Source organism: Notechis scutatus, chromosome 2, assembly GCF_049901735.1.
Source record: "Notechis scutatus isolate UNSWTSFEM ecotype Mainland chromosome 2, rNotScu1.2, whole genome shotgun sequence".
In the NCBI taxonomy this organism is placed as follows: Eukaryota; Metazoa; Chordata; class Lepidosauria; order Squamata; family Elapidae; genus Notechis; species Notechis scutatus.
This window is the reverse complement of record NC_142010.1, coordinates 161,275,219-161,298,857: the sequence shown is the minus strand read 5'-3', so window position 1 is coordinate 161,298,857 and position 23,639 is coordinate 161,275,219. Positions and strand designations below refer to the sequence as shown.

General features: G+C 37.8%; 1 long non-coding RNA gene across 1 annotated transcript; it reads right to left on the bottom strand.

Moving 5' to 3' along the window:
• Positions 1-2,497: 2,497 nt before the first annotated feature.
• Positions 2,498-3,986, bottom strand: LOC148132372 (uncharacterized). The gene is made up of 2 exons (XR_015747915.1): positions 3,872-3,986; positions 2,498-2,996 (listed from the first exon to the last, which is right to left on the bottom strand). It is a non-coding gene; the product is annotated as an uncharacterized LOC148132372 (long non-coding RNA).
• Positions 3,987-23,639: the final 19,653 nt, after the last annotated feature.

The following is a 23,639-nucleotide window of genomic DNA, read 5'->3' as shown; positions in this document are numbered from 1 at the left end:
AGAGAAGAAGAGAAGGAAGAAGGAAAGGAAAAGAAGTTACAAAGGTCCGGAGCAAGATATAAAGAAACAGGGCCCATTTAGAGATAATGGGTGAAAATCTAACTGAAAAAGGGATTATGTAAAGGTACATAAGATTGTATTGTTATATTTGTAATAGAAATAACTTTAGAAAATTGGAAACAACATATGATTAAAAAGAGGGATAAAATAGTTAGTGTAATTTAGTGAAATGTTTGTGAATAAAATAAATGAAATAAAATAAATGAGAAAATTGAATTAGGAAGGAACGGGAACATTTTAATTAGTCAATGTTTTATAAAATATAAGTGAAGAGGGGGGGAATTAACTATGGAAAGTTTATAATTTTTCCCATAGAAGTATGATATTTATTTGAAAAGTAACATGAAAAATGTTAAGATTTTAATGAATATTAATATTAATGATAGAATTGAATTGGAATGGATTGTTGTTTTAATTATATTATACATTTATATTTTTTTTCTTTTTTTAAGAATACAGTGTGTAGTTTAAGAATGTACCAAGCAGAATCCGAATGGAAGTTATGTATTATATTGAGTGTTATAATTTTAGGGGAAAGATATAAAGGCGTCATACTCCAATCAGTAACTACAGGAGAAGTTTTGTTTAATGAGAAAAGATAATAGACAATTGAAACAGGACAGACAAAAAATATAAATATAATGATTTGAATTGAGATGAAATAAATAAAATAAAATTGAGAAAATTAAAAGAGGGGAGAAGCTATGTAGAAAATGTAAAATAGTAATAAGATAGAATATAAAAATGAGCATGAACCTGAATTTGCATCTGTACGAAGAAATGTAACCTGGGATTATGCTGCTTTCAAAAAAGATGTTTTACTTGTATTTCTTTTCTTTTTGTGAAAACTCAAATAAAACTTACAAAAAAAAAAAAAAACCTCTCTGCATTTCTCTCTAGCTTCAGCAAATAAACACTGGCCATTGCCTTTTCACTTACTTCACTACAACAACCATAACAACAAGAAAAACCTTGCAACTTACTGTTTCTTTATACAAAAGGGAATTTCTCTGGGGGTGGGCTCAACACATAGGCATTAACAGGTCTCAGGATCACTCTGCCTTTCCACTCCTTATGAGCCTGGGGCATCTCACACACACTCCCATTTGTACTACAATCAGACTTTTTGTGTAAACCAATTTCACATACAAAATGTCCATTTTATGATTTTTCTATGCAAACAAATCATTATAATTATTCCAGGGAGCTTTTTAGAAGCCAATGAGCTCCATTTTCTAAATAATCTTTTATGTACTATTATTAGAGGATCTCATCCTCCCTGCAGGTTTGGAAATTACACACATACAACCTGTTGAGCTTTTGTCCACTTTTTCCTTCCTTGGGCAACCTGTAACTCATTCTTGAAGCAGTGGGAAAACTCAGTAGTTTCAATCATAATTGTGACTGAGGACCCTAACCAGTATGCTACCGGTTCGGACTGGTTCAACTGAACCAGTAGTAAAAAAAAAGAGCTTCCGACGATTCAGCTGAAAGGAGGAAATAAATCCTCTGACAATCAGCTGAGAGGAGAAAGAAGAGAAAAGCGCAGAATCAGAATCCCACTCACCCCAGCACTTTTCTTTATCCTCTCAGCTGATTGGCGCTGCAAGCCTCAGCTGGTGTGGAGAAAGTTGCATGCGCATTAGGTGCGCATGCACCATGCGCGATCACCGAACCAGTAGTGAAACAGGTAGGATCCCACTGCTGGCCCTAAGCACTGCCTGTTTCCCACAGCTTCAAGCCCAAGCTGAGAAGCTTACTTAATTTGCCAGCTGGCCAAACATATCACAATCAATTCAATTCCATTCAATTCTACATGCTATTATTATAGGTGCATATCCAAGAATTTCTAACAGAAATCGCATTAATTTGATCAAATCAAATTATCTAAGTCTTACCATTTAGACAGGCTTTACCTTTTTATTACCTGCTAAACACTGGGTGGGAAGAACTATAAACCTTTTCTTCTTTACTCTTAGTTCTTTCAGAGTTTTCTGGCTCTTTTGAGAATGATAATTTCTCAAATCTTTATAACACTGCAAGTATTTCTTTTCTTCTACTTCCTACCACACATGACAGCATAAATTAACAATATTTTATTTGGTTAGCCCCAGCATTTGAATCATCGTATTGTATGGAGGGGCTTCCCAACCTCTTAAGTATCTTTTCCTAATTGTTCTAGTGAACTTCTCACTTTTACTCGAAGTTACACCCATTCTTCTATCTACTAGATAGTATTAGTACTATCTACCAGTACTAGATTGTTACTACCTGTCTCTGCCCTGGGGATGTTCTGTCTCTTTCTAGCTTGGATCTCCTAGCAGGTGCTGGCTTATTTTTTAAAGATCCAAACTCTTCTCTACCTACTTCCCAGCAGACGTTGTGTCAGTCTGTGCTCCCTTCAAATCCCAAGAAAGAAATACTCAGACTCCATGGGTTAGAGCAAAGTTATCCTTTTACTGGAAAATAAAGTGAAAGCTACAGATTTAATTCCGAATCTGAGAAATTGGCGGGCAGATCACATATACAAAGGAATGGAAATGCTCCCACCCCCCAAAGTCCAAATGACTCTTCCAATTAAAAGTTCTGAATATGATCATGTGGCCATCTCCAGGTGGTGATGAGGCTTCTGTCAGTTGACCTTGACATATTTTGATAAAAGTTCGCAGTTGCGCTAAAGGGGATAGAAGCTAGCCAAGAAATGGAAAGTTAAAGAAAGGAATCCCCCTCCCCTTGCTAACCACAGCAAAGGAATGCAAAACACCTCCAGCTTTCTTCCCCTCCAAGTTCCCCCCTCCCTCTCTTGCTAATGACAGCCGAAAGAAATAGATTGGCATGGCAGAGAGAAGATGCAATAGTTAGGATGCAGAATATATATATTATGGAAGATATCTTGAGGCTGACATTCGGACCCCCTAGAAGAAGGACATTAGTCCCTGTAAGAAAAAATAGCATAAAAATATGTTAATATTTGCATACACCTCTATGGTTTATCAGGGTATTTGGCATAAAAGTTCTTGAGCAGTTCAGGAGCCCTAATGTCTTTCTCATTTACCCATTCAGCATAGGACAGAGGAAAATGTTTCCAAGCTACAAGATATTGGATACGACCCCTCCATTTCCTAGAGTCTAGAATTTCTTTAATCTCGAAATGTTGTTCACCCTCAATCAACAATGGTACGGGGGGATCAGTCTGGGTCGGTCTCAAGGTACAGGTATGTTCGGGTTTTAACAAACTGACGTGGAAAACCGGATGAATACGACGAAGAGTCTTCATTCTGATCCTGGCCCTTCTCTCTGCCAGAGGGTCCTCAAACCTCCTCCTCAATGCAGTCATGAAAACATCGAGGCTCCGCAGTTGGGGGGAGTTATCATTGTACAAAGTCACCACCCAGTCTGCTGCCATCCCTTCCAGGGTTCTGGTAACACATCTCACTTTGGCTGCTTCAGAAGTGAACTCCCTTTCAAATTCTGCCATATAGCTCCCGACTTGTACCAGGAAAAAGCCCAAATCCCTGGAATTTCCTCCAAACTTCACATCTAACGGGGGCAGGTGGCGTCTCCCAGGAATCACACCTATTGCTGGGGCTCCCTGGGCGGCGGCGGGCGGCTGCACTGGCATAGGCTGGGCTAGGGGGGTGGGGCTAGCTTGACTTCCCCAGGCTGAACTCGCTCCCCCTTCCCCCTCATACCTTGGAGCCGTGCCTGGCTTCTCAGAAACGTCCATAAGGAATTTCCCGGCTTGATCCAGCCTACATTCCATCTCCTCCCTCTCTTGCCACAGCCGTTCCCTCGCACCTCTTCGACTTACAGTGATCCCAGGAGGAGGGGGGTCTTCAGGGTCTCTCCAACCAACCCCCAACGACCCTCTGGGCATCTCAGCTGGGGTTTCTTCCAGAATCAGGTCGGCCAGCAGGTCAGCAGCCGGCATCTCGTCGCTGCGATACAGCTGCTATCTCGGGGCTCTGAGATAGCTGCTGATATCCCTGCTCCTGGTCGGTCCCAACGGACCTAAACCGTCCTGTAGAGACGGTGATAGTAAGGGGCGCGTTCTGTAGATCCCAGGGGACATCGCAAGTCCCTGGTTGATCCAGAAGAAGCCCCTTTACCATCGGCGGGGAGGCAGCCATTAAGCTGCTGAAGCTGGGACAGCTCCGGAAGGAAGAGATCGTAAGAGAAAGTGTATCGGCTTGGTGAGAACTTTTTTTTTTTTAATATTAGTATTGGGACTAAAGGACACTCTAAGGATGAGAAGAAAACTGTAAGATTATTGACAAAACTGACTTAGCGGCGATTTTCAAAGAGAAATGTCAAAGTGAGGCTTGGCTTTTTATTTTTACCTTTTTTTTCTTTCATTGAACTTCTATGGTGATCTAGTTAAGCAGACTGGTTTTTTCTTTTATATTTACTAGTTCTTTTTTCTCCTTTTTGACTGTTTATATTTTATAAAATAGAGGCCCCCTTTAGTTTTGTTCTTTTTTTAAATTAAATATATATATTTTTGTTCTTTTTTAGGCTCTTTTAAGGGGGAAGAAGGGGGAGTGGTTTTAAGAAAGTTTGCAACACTGCCAACTAGAGGCTTGAAAATATTTTATTTGGAGTTGAGAGCTGGGAAAAAACTTCTGTTTCAAGGCTATTGAAGTGATAAGATAAAGGGAAGATAGAGGGAAGAGTACTGGAGGATGTTTATACAGGTGCTCTTCGGGACTTCTATTATTAATTGAATATCTGAAGCTTGGCTTTGAAATGTGTCGAGAAGCCAAATAAGAGCCTTGGATAAATAAAAGGCAGTGGGTGTTTTTTTATTCTTTATTTTTTATCAACTGTTCTATCCCTCCCCCCCAACCCCACAGCATTTTGTAATATTGGTATACTTATTTTTATTTTTTATTTTACCTCATTTTTAGTTTATTTTTAAAGGGGAAGCCTCAGAATATTTATTTTTTCCTTCTTATTTTTTTATTGGGATTTTTGCTTTCTTATTTCTACTTCTGACTTATTTTTATGGATATTTTTTATTTTTGAGATCTCTCAATTGGATTAAGGTGGGAAGAACCTGAAGAACTTCTTCTTTTTGTTTATTATTATTATTATTATTTTCATTTTACATTGTTGGCTTTATTTTGTCTCTTTTTGCTCTTCATTTTTAATTTTTACTTTTGAATTATAATTGAGTATTTCACAATTGGATTAAGGTCTTGAAGAACCTGAAGAATTTTTCTTTTTCTTTTCTAAATTTGGGCTTTTTACTTCTTTTTGGCTTTTTTTTTTCTTTTTGGTGTTTTCCCTTTTTCTAATTGGATTATAATTGGTCACCTTATTAACTGGATTAAAAGAACCGGAAGACGCTGAATCACGGAATGAGTAAGAGAATTTTACCTCCGGGCATTTCAACTTCTGCTCCTGTTTCCCCATCAACTGGAGGACGACTTTCCATAATGGCAAAGCAAGATAAAGCACAAATGGATTTAATGATGGTTATGCAAGGAATACAAGATCTTAAAGTGAGCATGGAACAAAGAATGGAGAGTATTGATAAAAGAATTGGGAAGATTGATGAAAAATTTGAAAATTTTCAACAAATGATGGTGAATCATGATGAGAGAATCCAAAAAATAGAAGAGAAAGACAAGCAAAGAGATGACATAATTGGAAATATCGATAATAGATTAACAACGGTTGAACAAGAAAAAAGTGGGATGTTGAAGTGGGAGATGGACAGGTCAGAATTTTATCTTAGATTTCAAAATATTGAGGAGGAAAAAGGACAAAATTTGGCTGCAGTAATGATTGAAATCTTGGCTGGAGCCCTGGAAATAACAGAAGAAAAGATGATGGATGGAGTAGATGAGATATATCGAGTTTTCACAAGATATGCGACGAGGAACCAATTACCAAGAGAGGTTCATGTTAGATTCACCAAAAAAACTATTAAAACCCAAATACTACAAGTGGCAAGAGAGAGGGTGTTGAAGTATAAAGGCAAAGAGATTGTGGTCTTAAAACAAGTACCTAGAAAAGTGAGAGAGATTAGAAGAGAATATCGATTTTTGACTAAAAGGCTATTGGAAAAAGAGGTGAACTATAGATGGCTGATTCCAGGAGGATTAATGTTTACGTGGCAAGAACAGAGATACAGAATTGATTCAATTGAGAAAGCAGAAATATTCTACAAGGAATTCTTTGAAAGAAGAGAAATGGAGATAGAAAAAGAGAACATTTCAACTGAACCTGAAGAGGATCTGATGGAAATGAGAAAAGAGGAAGGTGCAATAGGTGGACAAGCGGAGACCAAAGAACAACGTGAAGTAAGATCCACGAGAGCTGTTAGACCTAAATATAAAGTATAACCATGGAGGAAAAAAAAATTGATTTCTATTAATATAAATGGACTGAATTCAGCTACTAAAAGAAGAAAAACCTTTCACAAATTAGAGAAGCTAAAATTTGATATAATTTGCCTACAAGAAGTACATATTAAAAAACAACACGAACAACTACTGGCACGATCAAAATTAGGGAAAATATTCACTTCTCTGACTTACTGTAAGAAAAGAGGAGTGGTTTTGTATATTAAGGAAACTATTCCAGCAAAACTGACTTTTACTGATGAAGACGGAAGAGTATTAATGGTTGAAATAGTGGACAATAATACAAAAACACTTTTGGTTGCAATTTATGCCCCGAATGATAAACAAGAAGAATTTTATAAAAAATTACACATGAAAATAATTGAACTGGACTACGCTAATATACTTATGATGGGAGATTTTAATGGAATTGTAGACAATAAATTGGATTATACAGTAAAAGCAGCACGACAAAATAGGAAAACTCTCCCTAAAACTTTTTTTAAAATGATAGATGAATTAAATCTTAAAGACATATGGAGAGAAAGAAATGCTAAAACTCAACAATATACTTTTTATTCCAATAGACATTTATCATGGTCCAGAATAGATATGATTTGGACATCAACGGAATTAATATCTAATATTCAAGAAATAAATATTGAAACAAGTACATGGGCAGACCATAATCCAATGACAATTAAATGGAAAGGACAAAAAAGAAGATCTAGATGGACATTAAATAATACTATTTTAAAGGAAAAAAAATTTACACAATGGATGGAAAAAGAATTGGCCTTTTTCTTCAATGTAAATAAAAAAGAGGACACTTCAATACAGAATGTTTGGGATACAATGAAGGCATATGCAAGAGGATTAATAATAGACTATTCAAAGAAAAAGAACATTACGAAGAGGCAAATGATTAAAGCTTTAGAAGATGACCATAAAAAATTGGAAAAAGAATTACAAAAAGCGCCACAAAAAAAAGATATTAGACTTAAAATGGACATAATTAAACATAAAATGGATCAAGCAGAGAAAGAAGAACTGGCACAAAAATTAGAAGTGCTAAACAGAATTATTTTGAAGATGCAAATAGGCCAGGTAGATGGTTAGCATATAAATTGAGAAAAGAGAAAGAATCAAGGAAAATATTACAGTTAATAGACAATCAAGGTCAAGTATGCTATGGTAATAAAGAGAAAAAAGCAATCATTCAAGATTTTTATGGACAATTATATAAACAGGAGGATCTTGATGAGGGAAAAATTAAACAGTATTTACAAAATGCTAACCTACCTAAGATACCTGATGAAACTGGGGAAATGTTAGAAAGTGCTATAACAATGATGGAATTAACTGAAGCACTCAATAGACAGAACAATGGAAAAGCACCAGGACCAGATGGTCTCCCGGTAGAATTTTATAGAATACTACAAGAATCGTTGAGCATTCCACTATTAGAAGTCATGAATGAAATTATGGTAAATAAGAAAATACCCAAAACATGGTCAGAAGCTTATATTACACTTATCCCAAAAGAAGGGGTTGACCCATTACAAATTAAGAACTATAGACCTATTTCCTTATTGAATGCAGACTACAAAATCTTTGCCTCACTCTTGGCAGAGAGGCTTAAAAAATATTTAAATAATTTTATTCACCCTGATCAGAATGGATTTTTACCAAAGAGACAAATTAAAGACAATATGAGGATAATCCTGGATACATTGGAATATTACGAGGCACATCCTGAAAAACAAATGGCTTTGATATTCTTAGATGCCCAAAAGGCATTTGATAACGTGAATTGGAGATTTATGCTATTATTATTGGAACAGATGGGCTTTGCTAGAAAATTTATTCAAGCAATAGAAGCCATATATTATGAGCAAACGGCAAAAGTAATGATAGATGGAGAACTTACAGACTCTATTAATATTAAAAAAGGTACAAGACAAGGATGCTCATTATCTCCTTTGTTATTTGTATTGACTTTGGAAGTGTTAAATAGAAATATTAGAGAGGATACAAACATAAAAGGAATGAAAGTTAAAAAGGAGGAATTCAAATTGCAAGCCTTTGCAGATGATTTGGTCTTTATTCTGGAAGATCCTCTTGAGACAGCTTTAAAATTATTCGAAAAGATAGAGATGTATGGTGAGATGGCTGGCTTGAAAATAAATAAAGACAAAACAAAGATTTTGACAAAGAACATGTTATTAAGACAAAAAGAAGAGCTGACAGACCTATTGAAAATTCAAGTTACGAATAAAGTTAAATATTTGGGGATATATTTGACGTCAAGATGTACTACATTGAAAGAGAATAACTATATTAAACTTAAGCAGCAGATAGCATCTGATCTGAAAAAATGGGAAAACTTACAATTGTCACTGATAGGTAGAATTTCAACAATTAAGATGAATATTTTACCTAGAATGTTATATTTGTTTCAAACAATACCAATTAGGTTAGGTAAAGACTATTTTGAAGATTTAAATAAAATTGTGTTGAAGTATATATGGCAAGGTAAGAAAGCGAGAATAAAATTAAAACTTTTACAGGATGCTAGAACTAGAGGAGGATTTGGCCTTCCTAATTGGGAGTTGTATTATCAAGCTGCAAATCTAATGTGGGCTAAAGAATGGATAACGTTAAGAAAGACTAGATTGTTGGCATTAGAAGGACATGATTTACTATTGGGTTGGCATGCTTTTCTATGGTATAAGGGAACTAAATCACAGGGTTATTTTAGAAGGCATTATATACGGGAATCGTTATGGTTGAATTGGGAGAAAATTAAGAAACAATGTTATTTGAAAATTCCAGTTTGGTTATCAACTATCGAAGCCTTTTCTTATCCTATAATTTATAAGAAGGAACAAACAGTTAGATATGGGGAATTACTAGATGAAAAGGGTGAACTTAAAACGATGCAAAATTTATAAAGGTGAATTGGTTTTCATATGCGTAAATACATTCAAGGTATCTTAAAGATTCCAAAATGGAAGGATTTTATGACAAAATGACTGATTTAGATAGGATTTTGACAGGTATTGATGAAAAAGTGATTAAAAAATTATATAATTATTTGTTGGAAATTAAATTGGAGGATGAACAAGTTAAAGAAACGATGATTGCTTGGGGGAAGAATTTTGGATATGGGATTGACTTAGAGAAATGGCAAAAGTTGTGGTCTCAAAATTATAAAATGACAATGTCAACAGCATATAAAGAAAATTTGTATAAGATGTTTTACAGGTGGCATTTCCCCCCGACAAGAATAGCAAGAATGTTCAAGAATAAATCTGAAAAGTGCTGGAAATGTGATCAGATACCTGGCTCATATTACCATATGTGGTGGACTTGTGAGGATGCTAGAAAATATTGGACTAGAATCCGCATATGGTTGGAAAAAATGACAAAGAAACATATAGATTTGAAACCAGAGATTTTTTTATTGGGAATCTTACCTGATACATATAATAAAAATTTGAAGTATTTGATTGTAAATGTATTAACAGCGGCTAGGATTGTATTTGCTAAAAATTGGAAGAGTGAGAAAATACCAGCGGAGGAAGAAATTATTAAGAAAATATTGGAATGTGCTGAAATGAGTAGATTGACATTTGAAATTAGAGAACAAGAAGATAAACAATTTTATGAAGTTTGGGATCTTTTTTATCAATGATTAGATAATACAATATAATAATAGAATATTTAGAAATTTAGGAAATAATGAATATACACTTTTTCTTGGTTTTGATAATATTTTTAGAATATTTTATTAAGATAGATTTGGTATGATTTTATGAATTGTTATAAAATAAATTAACTAAATTATAGTTATCTCGCTTAAGTATGAATTAGTAAAATTATAGTCAAATGATTGTTTAATAATGATATTAGGATATATAATTGTTGATTGATAATATGAGTTATTATGTAATATAATTATTATGATGACTATGAATGGATGCACAAAAAGGAGTGGTAAACCAACCGATACACTGTCTGTAAATTTATGAAGGATGATGATGTTTTTATGTTATGTCTTATGTTATGTTTTATGTGTTTTTGTTTGTTGTTAAAATCAATAAAACTTTTACCCCCCCCCCCAAAAAAAAGAAAAGAAAAAAATTCCACCAGTCACACTCCTTTCAAAGTGATTGTCTCTGGCTGATTTTCTCGTGGAAATTCAGAAACACAGATTGGACTCAGGTCGCAGGCAAAACTCTAGTAGGAATTTCCTGTATCTCATTCATGCACACACAAGGCAACACTCCCTACCTCCCCCCTAAAATAAATTTCTACTCACCTAGAAGAGCTCAATTCCACAACCCCCACTGCAAACCTCTTTGGTTAGGCATTCAGAGTAGGCAGAATCAGAGCCTGCCAGCAAATGACCAGGTCAAAGTCAGTGGAGAAATTTTTCCAGGATCACTCTTGACTTTGCCTCTGGTCCCAGCTGGTTTCCTTCATCTGCCATAGTGAAGGCTACTTTGAGCCTGAAAGCAGCTCAGCTCATGAGGTGCTGAATGCAGCCACCTTGAAGGAACAATGCTTCCAAGCCCTCACATCCCTGTCCGGGCAACAAAATATAAGGTACCAGAAGTTTCCCCGAGCCACTGGGATGCCAAAGATAGTGAGACTCGAGACAAGGCTTACAAAAAAAGCATATTTTATTTATGGCCAAAACAAAATACTGGGTGAACTATATCCTGGACATACAGAGACAATGCATGTAAGGAATAACCACATCTTGGGGAAGGTATGGCTTGCTTTTATAGGCATTAACTTAGTTCCCAATTCTGGCCTCCTAACTTCCTCAAAAAGGTAGATGCCTTCAGTGTTATTTCATCCTTCCCTTGTTCTCCCAATTAGTCAATTAGCCACTTGGTCCCCTGTTGATACATGGAACTAACAACACAGATCAAAGGTATAAGTTAGAGCTGATGTGTGAACTGTATTCAGCTCTTGCCTGGGATACAAGAAAAACAAGGGTAAGATTAGCAGGGGCATATGTTTTACAGGAAACAGAGGCATAATATAGCATGTTGGTTACAGGGAACAAATGTTTACAGAATAACAAGTAAATGCTTGAATAACACCAATGCTATATCCTTATTACTATTTCCCTTCAGTTGATAGCCCCAGAAAGACTGAGACATCTTATCTACAAGACAAAAGATATCTTATCTATAACACAAAAGACCTTCAGCTCCAGGGTGATAGGAATTGCCCAAAGCCCCTTCATTATACCACCCAGTAAGATTCAACCAAACCTGGGACTCAAGACAACCTACAAAGTTACCTCAGCATGGTTTTCAGAGTCTGACAAGCAATCAGGATACATTTCTTGCCACAGGAAAAGGAAGCAAGTTCAAGGCCCAACAGAGGGTATAAATCTCTCTCCCTCTCTCAAACTTGTGCTTCATTTTGCCCAGGATTTCTAACCCCATGTGGTCATGTCCATCATTAAACCATCCTTCTAAGCAGCCTCCATGTTTCCAGTGTTGGAATTGAACATTTCTTCCAACACCCTATTCAGCTTTATTTGGAAGGAAGGAGGTTACTTTCTGTTTCTGAAAGGAAGCAGGGTTGAGAAATCTCATTCCTGTGTCTATTTGTTCTGGTAATTGGTCTAATAAGCAACTATCATCTACTGTGTTTGCTCTTTTGCAACATTCTAGTGCTAATTGCATTTTTTGTAGTTAGGCTTATCTCAAGTGTTTATGCTTGAGCTTTCCTGAGGTGTGAGCTCTGGCAATGAGCCAGATAAGGCTTTTCTTCCCTTGTGCAAACAGTTGTGATTTAATTATTTGTATTGTGTTTGGATTATTTGCTGCCTCATGGTTTCTTCTTCTATCTGGGGAGGGGTTAGGGTTAAGGTTAAGGTCCTTCCTTCACAACTATTGTGTAGGATTCTGACTGTATTTGGCAATAGAACATTGTTGGTTAGCATAGCTAGCAGCAGTGACGCAGTCATCAAGCACTTGGGGATAGAAGATGAAAGTAGCTATCTGCATCTGAGGGCAAGTAGGCCTTTTTTCACCTCTTTTTTTCCTTCTTTGAAGCAAAAAACATCTGTCCTCCTGTGGCTGCCCAAATAGATTAAAAAACAGCAGCAGGTCAATTGCTGATAGGGCTTGGTTGCCTTTGTGGGAAGAAATATCCATATAGTTCAGTTCCAACCTGGGAGAAAGACACTGCAAACGTGGAGGCTGATTGGAAAGATGGTTTAATGATGAACAGAACCACCAGCATTTATGGTTCTGGTGCAGCTGACAAAATGGAGTTGAGAGACGGGTTTTTAAATACCTTCTTTGGGCTTTGTATTTGACCTTCCTGTTCCTGTATAAGAACAAGTATTCTATTGGCTGTTGTCAGATTCCTATGGGGGTCATGTAAGGTTATGTAGGGGTCATAGCTGGCTCTATGGGCAAAAGAGGAAATGCAAATCCTAGGTGCTTGTCTGAGCTAATTTGGTCAACCTCTGGCTTATTGTTTATCTGAGTTCCCAGGTTTGAAGTTTGGACTGCTCTGGGCTGGTGCAATGAAGGGGCTTGTGTTCTGAAAGGGTATTGGGCAATTCCTATTGTGGCTTAATGGCTTACGTCCTGTTTGGATCTTGAGTGAGGGGATGCTTCTAATCCTACCATTCTGCCTTTGTGTCAGATCCGAGTATGTGCCATTCTTCAGTGGAAGAAGATGATACAAGTAATCCTTTTGGATGTAACCTGAATATCTTAATTCTTGTATTGAATCTGTATAACTTGTACATGATATACAACTGGGGACTGGAGCCCAGATGCCTGGAAACTTGTCACCTCTTGGAGAGATAGCAAGAGGGGAAGGGGCCATAACAATTCCAGCTTTGAAAGAAACTTCTTGGGAAGCTCTTCTCAACTACATTCCCAGAAAATGTTGCTCCTTGTATTGATGAAATCCACACCGGACTAAGGGGACTTTACACCGGACTTTACCTAAGCTGCATGCCTGGAGGCATATTAGACCCTGCTTGAACATCACCTGGATCTTTTCCTTTTCAATAAAGAATTCCTTTTGAAATACCCAGTTTTCAAAAGTTCATTGTTATTTGAAGAGGAGAGAGTCTGGGCCTTACACTTTGTTTCAAAATATCCTGTCTTGAATGGATTATCAAATCTGCATTTCTGAAAGCTGCATCCTCAGTTTCTGCTTGGGGGCAGGGAGACTGGCGTTGCTTCCTGCCTCTAAAAAACATGTTTCTCTATTTCTCATTTAGAGAAATATAATATTCTGCCCTTTTTAATATTCCTCAAAATATTTCATTCTTCAAGGTGGGGGGGCTTCCTACACTTCTTTTGCTTTCTTAAAAAAGAAAAATGCTACAATGACAATGTTTGGCCACATTGATACCTGATGCTCTGAGGCTTGCCTGCCTTTCCAGACATCAAAAAAGGACATTCTGCTTATTCTGCACTTACTATAAATCTAAACATAATTGTCACTATCACATTCATTTATTTGTTTTTAACTTTGTCTTCATTACAGATTAACAAAATTGGAAGGGACCTTGTAGGTCATCTAGTCCAACCCCCCCCCCCCCCAAGCAGCAGACTCTCCATTATTTCTGACAAATGGCAGTCCAATCTCTTCTGGAAAGCCACCAGTGATGAAGCTCCCACAACTTCCGAAGGCAAGCTGTTCCATTGGTTGATTGTTCTCACTGACAAAAATTACTCCTTATTTCTAAGTTGAACCTCTCCTTGTTCAGTTTACATCCATTATTCCTTGTCTGGCCTTCAGGTGTCTTGAAAAATAGCTTGACCCCTTCCTCTCTGTGGCAGCCCCTCAAATAATGGAAGACTGCTATCATGTCCCCCTGGTCCTTCTCTTCACTAGACTAACCGTGCCCAGTTCCTGCAGCCATTCATTGTATATTTTAGCCTCCAGTCCCCTAATCATCCTGGTTGCTCTTCCCTGCACTCTTTCTAGAGTCTCAACATCTTTTTTATAGTGTGGTGACCAAAACTGGATGCAATTTTCTAGGTGTGGTGTTACTAAGGCTTTATAGAGTGGTATTAGTACCTCACTTGATCTTGACTGTATCCCTCTATTAATGCAATTTAGGATTGCATTGGATTTTTTGGCTGCCACTACACGCTATTGGTTCATATTTAACTGGTTGTCCTTTAAGATTTCAAGATCCCTCTCACAAGTTACTGCTGTTAAGCCTGGTTTCACCCAGTCTATATGTGTGCTTTTGGTTGTTTTTGCCTAAGTGTAAGACTTTACTTTTCTCTGCATTGAATTTCATTTGATTAGATAGGGCCCAGTGTTCAAGTCTGTCAAGATCCATCTGGATCTTGAGTCTATCTCCTAGGGCAATGATGGCGAACCTTTTAGAGATGAAGTGCCCAAACTGCAACCCAAAACCCATGTATTTATCGCAAAGTGCCAACACAGTAATTTAACCTGAATACTGAGGTTTTACTACCTAAAATAATGCTGAACAAGGCAGAGTTCAGCTAATTGTTCAAAGAAAAACATGCTAAATGCACTTTTATGCCCCTTCATTTTTTTCTGCTTTTGAAATACGTTTAGAAACAATAAAAAAATAAAAACTTTTGTAATATAATTTCTTGGTTTTCCCCTTAATTTTCTTATCCCAATTTTCTCTGTAAATTTTTACTTCTTTTCTTGTTAAAATAAAATAGTTTTAATTTCTATTATTGAAAGAGACATCGCCTTCCTCATAACTAAACATAACTGGATGGGCATGGCCCGCTTGATGCCACTCCCCAAACTGCCTGCTTGTTTCCTTTTTGCGTTGGGTAGACCAGGCTGAAGCCACACTGGCCTGATGTTTCCTCTTCACATTGGGTAGAGCAGGCCAAAATGACACTGGTAGACCGGGTCAAAGCAATGCAGGTAGGCCAGGCCAAAGGAATGAGGGTCTGTGTCAGCCTCAAGATATCTTCCACATCTTATATCTTCTGCATCCTAATTATTGCATCTTCTCTGCTGCTATGCTATACTATTTCTTTCGGCTGTCATTAGCAACGGGGGGAGGGGGGAACTTGGAGGGGAAGAAAGCTGGAGGTGTTTTGCATTCCTTTGCTGTGGGTAGCAAGGGGAGGGGATGTATGAATTCTTGTCTTTAACTTTCCATTTCTTGGCTAGCTTCTATCCCCTTTTACGCAGCTGCGAAGTTTTATCAAAATATGTCAAGGACAGAGGCCTCATCATCACCTGAAGATGGCCACATGATCATACTCAGAACTTTTAATTGGAAGAGTCATTTTGACTTTGGGGGTGGGAACAATTCCATTCCTTTGTATATGTGATCTGCGCGCCAATTCCTCAGATTCGGAATTAAATCTGTAGCTTCCACTTTGATTTCCAGTAAAAGGATAACTTTGCTCTAACCCATGGAGTCTGAGTATTTCTTTCTTGGATTTTGAAGGGAGCACAACCTGACAATCTGCCCATAACATTTTCCAAGACCGTGGGCCAGATCCAACCACATTGTGGGCCACATTCAACCTGCGGGCCTTGAGTTTGACACCCCTGACATAGACCCATTAAGGACTACTCATTGAGTATGGTTTGTCAGCCAGTTGCAAATCCATCTGGAGGTGATGCTATTTATCCCACCTTTTTCTAGCTTACCAAGAAGTAGGTTGTGGTTTACTTTGCCGAATGCCTTGCTGAAGTCTAAGTATATTATGTTCACAGTATTTCGCAGATCTACTAATTTAGTCACTATGTTGAAGAATGAAATAAGTTTGGCATGATCTGTTTTTAACAAACCCTTGCTGACTGCTATTTATTACTTTACTCATTTCTAGATATTGGCAAATACATTTTTTTATTACGTTTTCCATTATCTTCCCAGTCATTGATATTAGGCTGATTAGTCTGTAGTTTCCTGTGTCTATTTTTTTTCCCCTTTTTGAAGATGGGAACCACATCAGCTCTTTTTCAGTCCTCTGGTAGTTCCCTGGTGCTCCAGGATTTGTGAAAGATGTGGTGCTAATTCTGAGATGATCTCTGGACATCCTTCAGAGGGATGTAATGCAGGTCCCAGTGATTTGCATACATCTTGGGGAAGGTATGGCTTGATCATAGACAGGTGTTCTCCTCCTACTTCCTTAGATTTCAGTGTTATTTCATCCTTCCCTTGTTCTCCCAATTAGTCAATTAGCCACTAGTCCCCTGTTGATACATGGAACTAACAACACAGATCAAAGGTATAAGTTAGAGCTGATGTGTGAACTGTCATTCAGCTCTTGCCTGGGATACAAGAAAAACAAGGGTAAGATTAGCAGGGGCATATGTTTTACAGGAAACAGAGGCATAATATAGCATGTTGGTTACAGGAACAAATGTTTACAGAATAACAAGTAAATGCTTGAATAACACCAATGCTATATCCTTATTACTATTTCCCTTCAGTTGATAGCCCCAGAAAGACTGAGACATCTTATCTACAAGACAAAAGATATCTTATCTATAACACAAAAGACCTTCAGCTCCAGGGTGATAGGAATTGCCCAAAGCCCCTTCATTATACCACCCAGTAAGATTCAACCAAACCTGGGACTCAAGACAACCTACAAAGTTACCTCAGCATGGTTTTCAGAGTCTGACAAGCAATCAGGATACATTTCTTGCCACAGGAAAAGGAAGCAAGTTCAAGGCCCAACAGAGGGTATAAATCTCTCTCCCTCTCTCAAACTTGTGCTTCATTTTGCCCAGGATTTCTAACCCCATGTGGTCATGTCCATCATTAAACCATCCTTCTAAGCAGCCTCCATGTTTCCAGTGTTGGAATTGAACATTTCTTCCAACACCTATTCAGCTTTATTTGGAAGGAAGGAGGTTACTTTCTGTTTCTGAAAGGAAGCAGGGTTGAGAAATCTCATTCCTGTGTCTATTTGTTCTGGTAATTGGTCTAATAAGCAACTATCATCTACTGTGTTTGCTCTTTTGCAACATTCTAGTGCTAATTGCATTTTTTGTAGTTAGGCTTATCTCAAGTGTTTATGCTTGAGCTTTCCTGAGGTGTGAGCTCTGGCAATGAGCCAGATAAGGCTTTTCTTCCCTTGTGCAAACAGTTGTGATTTAATTATTTGTATTGTGTTTGGATTATTTGCTGCCTCATGGTTTCTTCTTCTATCTGGGGAGGGGTTAGGGTTAAGGTTAAGGTCCTTCCTTCACAACTATTGTGTAGGATTCTGACTGTATTTGGCAATAGAACATTGTTGGTTAGCATAGCTAGCAGCAGTGACGCAGTCATCAAGCACTTGGGGATAGAAGATGAAAGTAGCTATCTGCATCTGAGGGCAAGTAGGCCTTTTTCACCTCTTTTTTTCCTTCTTTGAAGCAAAAAACATCTGTCCTCCTGTGGCTGCCCAAATAGATTAAAAAACAGCAGCAGGTCAATTGCTGATAGGGCTTGGTTGCCTTTGTGGGAAGAAATATCCATATAGTTCAGTTCCAACCTGGGAGAAAGACACTGCAAACGTGGAGGCTGATTGGAAAGATGGTTTAATGATGAACAGAACCACCAGCATTTATGGTTCTGGTGCAGCTGACAAAATGGAGTTGAGAGACGGGTTTTTAAATACCTTCTTTGGGCTTTGTATTTGACCTTCCTGTTCCTGTATAAGAACAAGTATTCTATTGGCTGTTGTCAGATTCCTATGGGGGTCATGTAAGGTTATGTAGGGGTCATAGCTGGCTCTATGGGCAAAAGAGGAAATGCAAATCCTAGGTGCTTGTCTGAGCTAATTTGGTCAACCTCTGGCTTATTGTTTATCTGAGTTCCCAGGTTTGAAGTTTGGACTGCTCTGGGCTGGTGCAATGAAGGGGCTTGTGTTCTGAAAGGGTATTGGGCAATTCCTATTGTGGCTTAATGGCTTACGTCCTGTTTGGATCTTGAGTGAGGGGATGCTTCTAATCCTACCATTCTGCCTTTGTGTCAGATCCGAGTATGTGCCATTCTTCAGTGGAAGAAGATGATACAAGTAATCCTTTTGGATGTAACCTGAATATCTTAATTCTTGTATTGAATCTGTATAACTTGTACATGATATACAACTGGGGACTGGAGCCCAGATGCCTGGAAACTTGTCACCTCTTGGAGAGATAGCAAGAGGGGAAGGGGCCATAACAATTCCAGCTTTGAAAGAAACTTCTTGGGAAGCTCTTCTCAACTACATTCCCAGAAAATGTTGCTCCTTGTATTGATGAAATCCACACCGGACTAAGGGGACTTTACACCGGACTTTACCTAAGCTGCATGCCTGGAGGCATATTAGACCCTGCTTGAACATCACCTGGATCTTTTCCTTTTCAATAAAGAATTCCTTTTGAAATACCCAGTTTTCAAAAGTTCATTGTTATTTGAAGAGGAGAGAGTCTGGCCTTACACTTTGTTTCAAAATATCCTGTCTTGAATGGATTATCAAATCTGCATTTCTGAAAGCTGCATCCTCAGTTTCTGCTTGGGGGCAGGGAGACTGGCGTTGCTTCCTGCCTCTAAAAACATGTTTCTCTATTTCTCATTTAGAGAAATATAATATTCTGCCCTTTTTAATATTCCTCAAAATATTTCATTCTTCAAGGTGGGGGGGCTTCCTACACTTCTTTTGCTTTCTTAAAAAAGAAAAATGCTACAATGACAATGTTTGGCCACATTGATACCTGATGCTCTGAGGCTTGCCTGCCTTTCCAGACATCAAAAAGGACATTCTGCTTATTCTGCACTTACTATAAATCTAAACATAATTGTCACTATCACATTCATTTATTTGTTTTTAACTTTGTCTTCATTACAGATTAACAAAATTGGAAGGGACCTTGTAGGTCATCTAGTCCAACCCCCAAGCAGCAGACTCTCCATTATTTCTGACAAATGGCAGTCCAATCTCTTCTGGAAAGCCACCAGTGATGAAGCTCCCACAACTTCCGAAGGCAAGCTGTTCCATTGGTTGATTGTTCTCACTGACAAAAATTACTCCTTATTTCTAAGTTGAACCTCTCCTTGTTCAGTTTACATCCATTATTCCTTGTCTGGCCTTCAGGTGTCTTGAAAAATAGCTTGACCCCTTCCTCTCTGTGGCAGCCCCTCAAATAATGGAAGACTGCTATCATGTCCCCCTGGTCCTTCTCTTCACTAGACTAACCGTGCCCAGTTCCTGCAGCCATTCATTGTATATTTTAGCCTCCAGTCCCCTAATCATCCTGGTTGCTCTTCCCTGCACTCTTTCTAGAGTCTCAACATCTTTTTTATAGTGTGGTGACCAAAACTGGATGCAATTTTCTAGGTGTGGTGTTACTAAGGCTTTATAGAGTGGTATTAGTACCTCACTTGATCTTGACTGTATCCCTCTATTAATGCAATTTAGGATTGCATTGGATTTTTTGGCTGCCACTACACGCTATTGGTTCATATTTAACTGGTTGTCCTTTAAGATTTCAAGATCCCTCTCACAAGTTACTGCTGTTAAGCCTGGTTTCACCCAGTCTATATGTGTGCTTTTGGTTGTTTTTGCCTAAGTGTAAGACTTTACTTTTCTCTGCATTGAATTTCATTTGATTAGATAGGGCCCAGTGTTCAAGTCTGTCAAGATCCATCTGGATCTTGAGTCTATCTCCTAGGGCAATGATGGCGAACCTTTTAGAGATGAAGTGCCCAAACTGCAACCCAAAACCCATGTATTTATCGCAAAGTGCCAACACAGTAATTTAACCTGAATACTGAGGTTTTACTACCTAAAATAATGCTGAACAAGGCAGAGTTCAGCTAATTGTTCAAAGAAAAACATGCTAAATGCACTTTTATGCCCCTTCATTTTTTTCTGCTTTTGAAATACGTTTAGAAACAATAAAAAAATAAAAACTTTTGTAATATAATTTCTTGGTTTTCCCCTTAATTTTCTTATCCCAATTTTCTCTGTAAATTTTTACTTCTTTTCTTGTTAAAATAAAATAGTTTTAATTTCTATTATTGAAAGAGACATCGCCTTCCTCATAACTAAACATAACTGGATGGGCATGGCCCGCTTGATGCCACTCCCCAAACTGCCTGCTTGTTTCCTTTTTGCGTTGGGTAGACCAGGCTGAAGCCACACTGGCCTGATGTTTCCTCTTCACATTGGGTAGAGCAGGCCAAAATGACACTGGTAGACCGGGTCAAAGCAATGCAGGTAGGCCAGGCCAAAGGAATGAGGGTCTGTGTCAGCCTCAAGATATCTTCCACATCTTATATCTTCTGCATCCTAATTATTGCATCTTCTCTGCTGCTATGCTATACTATTTCTTTCGGCTGTCATTAGCAACGGGGGGAGGGGGAACTTGGAGGAAGAAAGCTGGAGGTGTTTTGCATTCCTTTGCTGTGGGTAGCAAGGGGAGGGGATGTATGAATTCTTGTCTTTAACTTTCCATTTCTTGGCTAGCTTCTATCCCCTTTTACGCAGCTGCGAAGTTTTATCAAAATATGTCAAGGACAGAGGCCTCATCATCACCTGAAGATGGCCACATGATCATACTCAGAACTTTTAATTGGAAGAGTCATTTTGACTTTGGGGGGTGGGAACAATTCCATTCCTTTGTATATGTGATCTGCGCGCCAATTCCTCAGATTCGGAATTAAATCTGTAGCTTCCACTTTGATTTCCAGTAAAAGGATAACTTTGCTCTAACCCATGGAGTCTGAGTATTTCTTTCTTGGATTTTGAAGGGAGCACAACCTGACAATCTGCCCATAACATTTTCCAAGACCGTGGGCCAGATCCAACCACATTGTGGGCCACATTCAACCTGCGGGCCTTGAGTTTGACACCCCTGACATAGACCCATTAAGGACTACTCATTGAATATGGTTTGTCAGCCAGTTGCAAATCCATCTGGAGGTGATGCTATTTATCCCACCTTTTTTCTAGCTTACCAAGAAGTAGGTTGTGGTTTACTTTGCCGAATGCCTTGCTGAAGTCTAAGTATATTATGTTCACAGTATTTCGCAGATCTACTAATTTAGTCACTATGTTGAAGAATGAAATAAGTTTGGCATGATCTGTTTTTAACAAACCCTTGCTGACTGCTATTTATTACTTTACTCATTTCTAGATATTGGCAAATACATTTTTTTATTACGTTTTCCATTATCTTCCCAGTCATTGATATTAGGCTGATTAGTCTGTAGTTTCCTGTGTCTATTTTTTTCCCCTTTTTTGAAGATGGGAACCACATCAGCTCTTTTTCAGTCCTCTGGTAGTTCCCTGGTGCTCCAGGATTTGTGAAAGATGTGGTGCAGTAATTCTGAGATGATCTCTGCCAGCTCCTTCAGAACTCTGGGATGTAATATGTCAGGTCCCAGTGATTTGCATACATCATGATCAGACAGGTGTTCTCTTACTATTTTTTGCTTATTTTAACTTTTGTTTCTAGTCTGTTTTTTACAGTTATGTTTTTTGTAGATTGGGCTATAGTTTCTTTTTGCGTGAAGACTGATGCAAAGAATGAGCAGCTCTGCCTGTTACTTCCTTGCCCTCTTCTCTCTTTAGTGGACCAACTGTTTCCTTGATTTTTTTCTTGTTATATATTGGAATAAACTTTTTATTATTATCTTTGACTTTTGTTGCAAGTCTTTGTTCATTCTGAGCCTTTGTTTTCCTGCCTTTGTCTTTGCAGATTCTGGCTATTTGCTGATATTTTATTTTAAATTCTGATATTTTACATTCTGTAAGCCATCTCGAGTTGCCGTGGGTAGCAATATAAATTCAATAAATAAATAAATACTGCCTTAGTTGTGTACACCAGCCAGTTTAGAATAACATTCTTCTTCTTGTACCATATCCATCATTGGACATTGGCAATCATGTTGGGAATCCTATTGTTATCAACAGCAGCACGAAAAAGTGAGTTTTGTCCAAACCAGTCCCTTAGATTTTGTGATGTTCTTCTTCTACCTGGACCTCATTTGCCTTCAATCTTTCCTTGGTGTATTAAGTGAAGTATGCCATATTTTTCCAGGTGTCTCATCACATGACCAAAATATTCTAACTTTTGTTTTTTTATGGTTTGGAGGATTTACCTTGGCTTTCCCAGGCTGCTTATCACCTCCTTGTTTCTGATTTTGTCAACCCAACTTATATATAACAGCTGCCTGTTAATCTTTCAAATGCCTCTAGTCTTTTCAAGTGGCTTTCATCAGAGACCAACTCTCCAGTCCATAAAGTAGGATAGAAAAGATGTAGCATCTGACAAGCCTGATTTTCAATCTTAGGCTTACTTCATGTCTGCAAGACCTTTTTCATTTTGAAGAATGCTGTTTGAGCTTTCTCTATCCTTGTTTTTTTTTTTAATATGTTTTAATTAAGTTTCCATTATTACAGCATAGACCATCATTATTTCAACAGCATTCTTGACATCTATACAGGTTCTTGTCTTAAATATCTTAACACATTATATTTACATTTATCTAATATTGATTAATAGCTTTAACTATAATTATTGTTCTTACATTCTTATATATTCTAGATATTTACATTTTACTTTCTTGAGGTCTCTTACAGTTAAATTTCTTATCTTATTTCTTGTTTCTGTTTGTTACCCAATCATTCCATTTATTCCAAATTAAAAAGTATTCAGAGTCTTCTCTTTCTTTCAATTTCAGTGTTAACATATTCATTTCAGCACTTTTCATTATTTTTTGTAATATTAGTTCTTCATTATGTTGGAAATAACTCAAAGCTAACAAAAAAACTTAGATCATTGAAAACAAAGAGGATTTATTAAAAAGAAATATTACACGGTTTGCAAAGCACCGGTGGTCTTTAGAACCTCAAGAAACAGGTTCAAATCAAAAACCACACCTTTAGAACTTCAAAACATACTTTATATACAGTTTCATCTTGTCACCCAAGTTCCCTCCTTCTTGAGACTCATTCCCTCCCAAGTTCAAACTCATTGGATTTGCCCTCAGGTGTTGCAGCTAATCCTAGGATGTCTCCAGGGAGAATTGTCTCTTTCTGTTATGTTTTCATAGGTACCCCTCCATACCTCTTACTTTGGCTGCCCACGTGGCATCTTTCCTTAGCGTTAAGGAATGTAGCATCCCCTCATCAGGGGCTCTTTCTAAGCTCATCATAGACTACCATTTTCCCAAAGAGATTATAACAACACCCCCCCCCCGAACATAATAATAATATAAAAGGCATATACATAAGA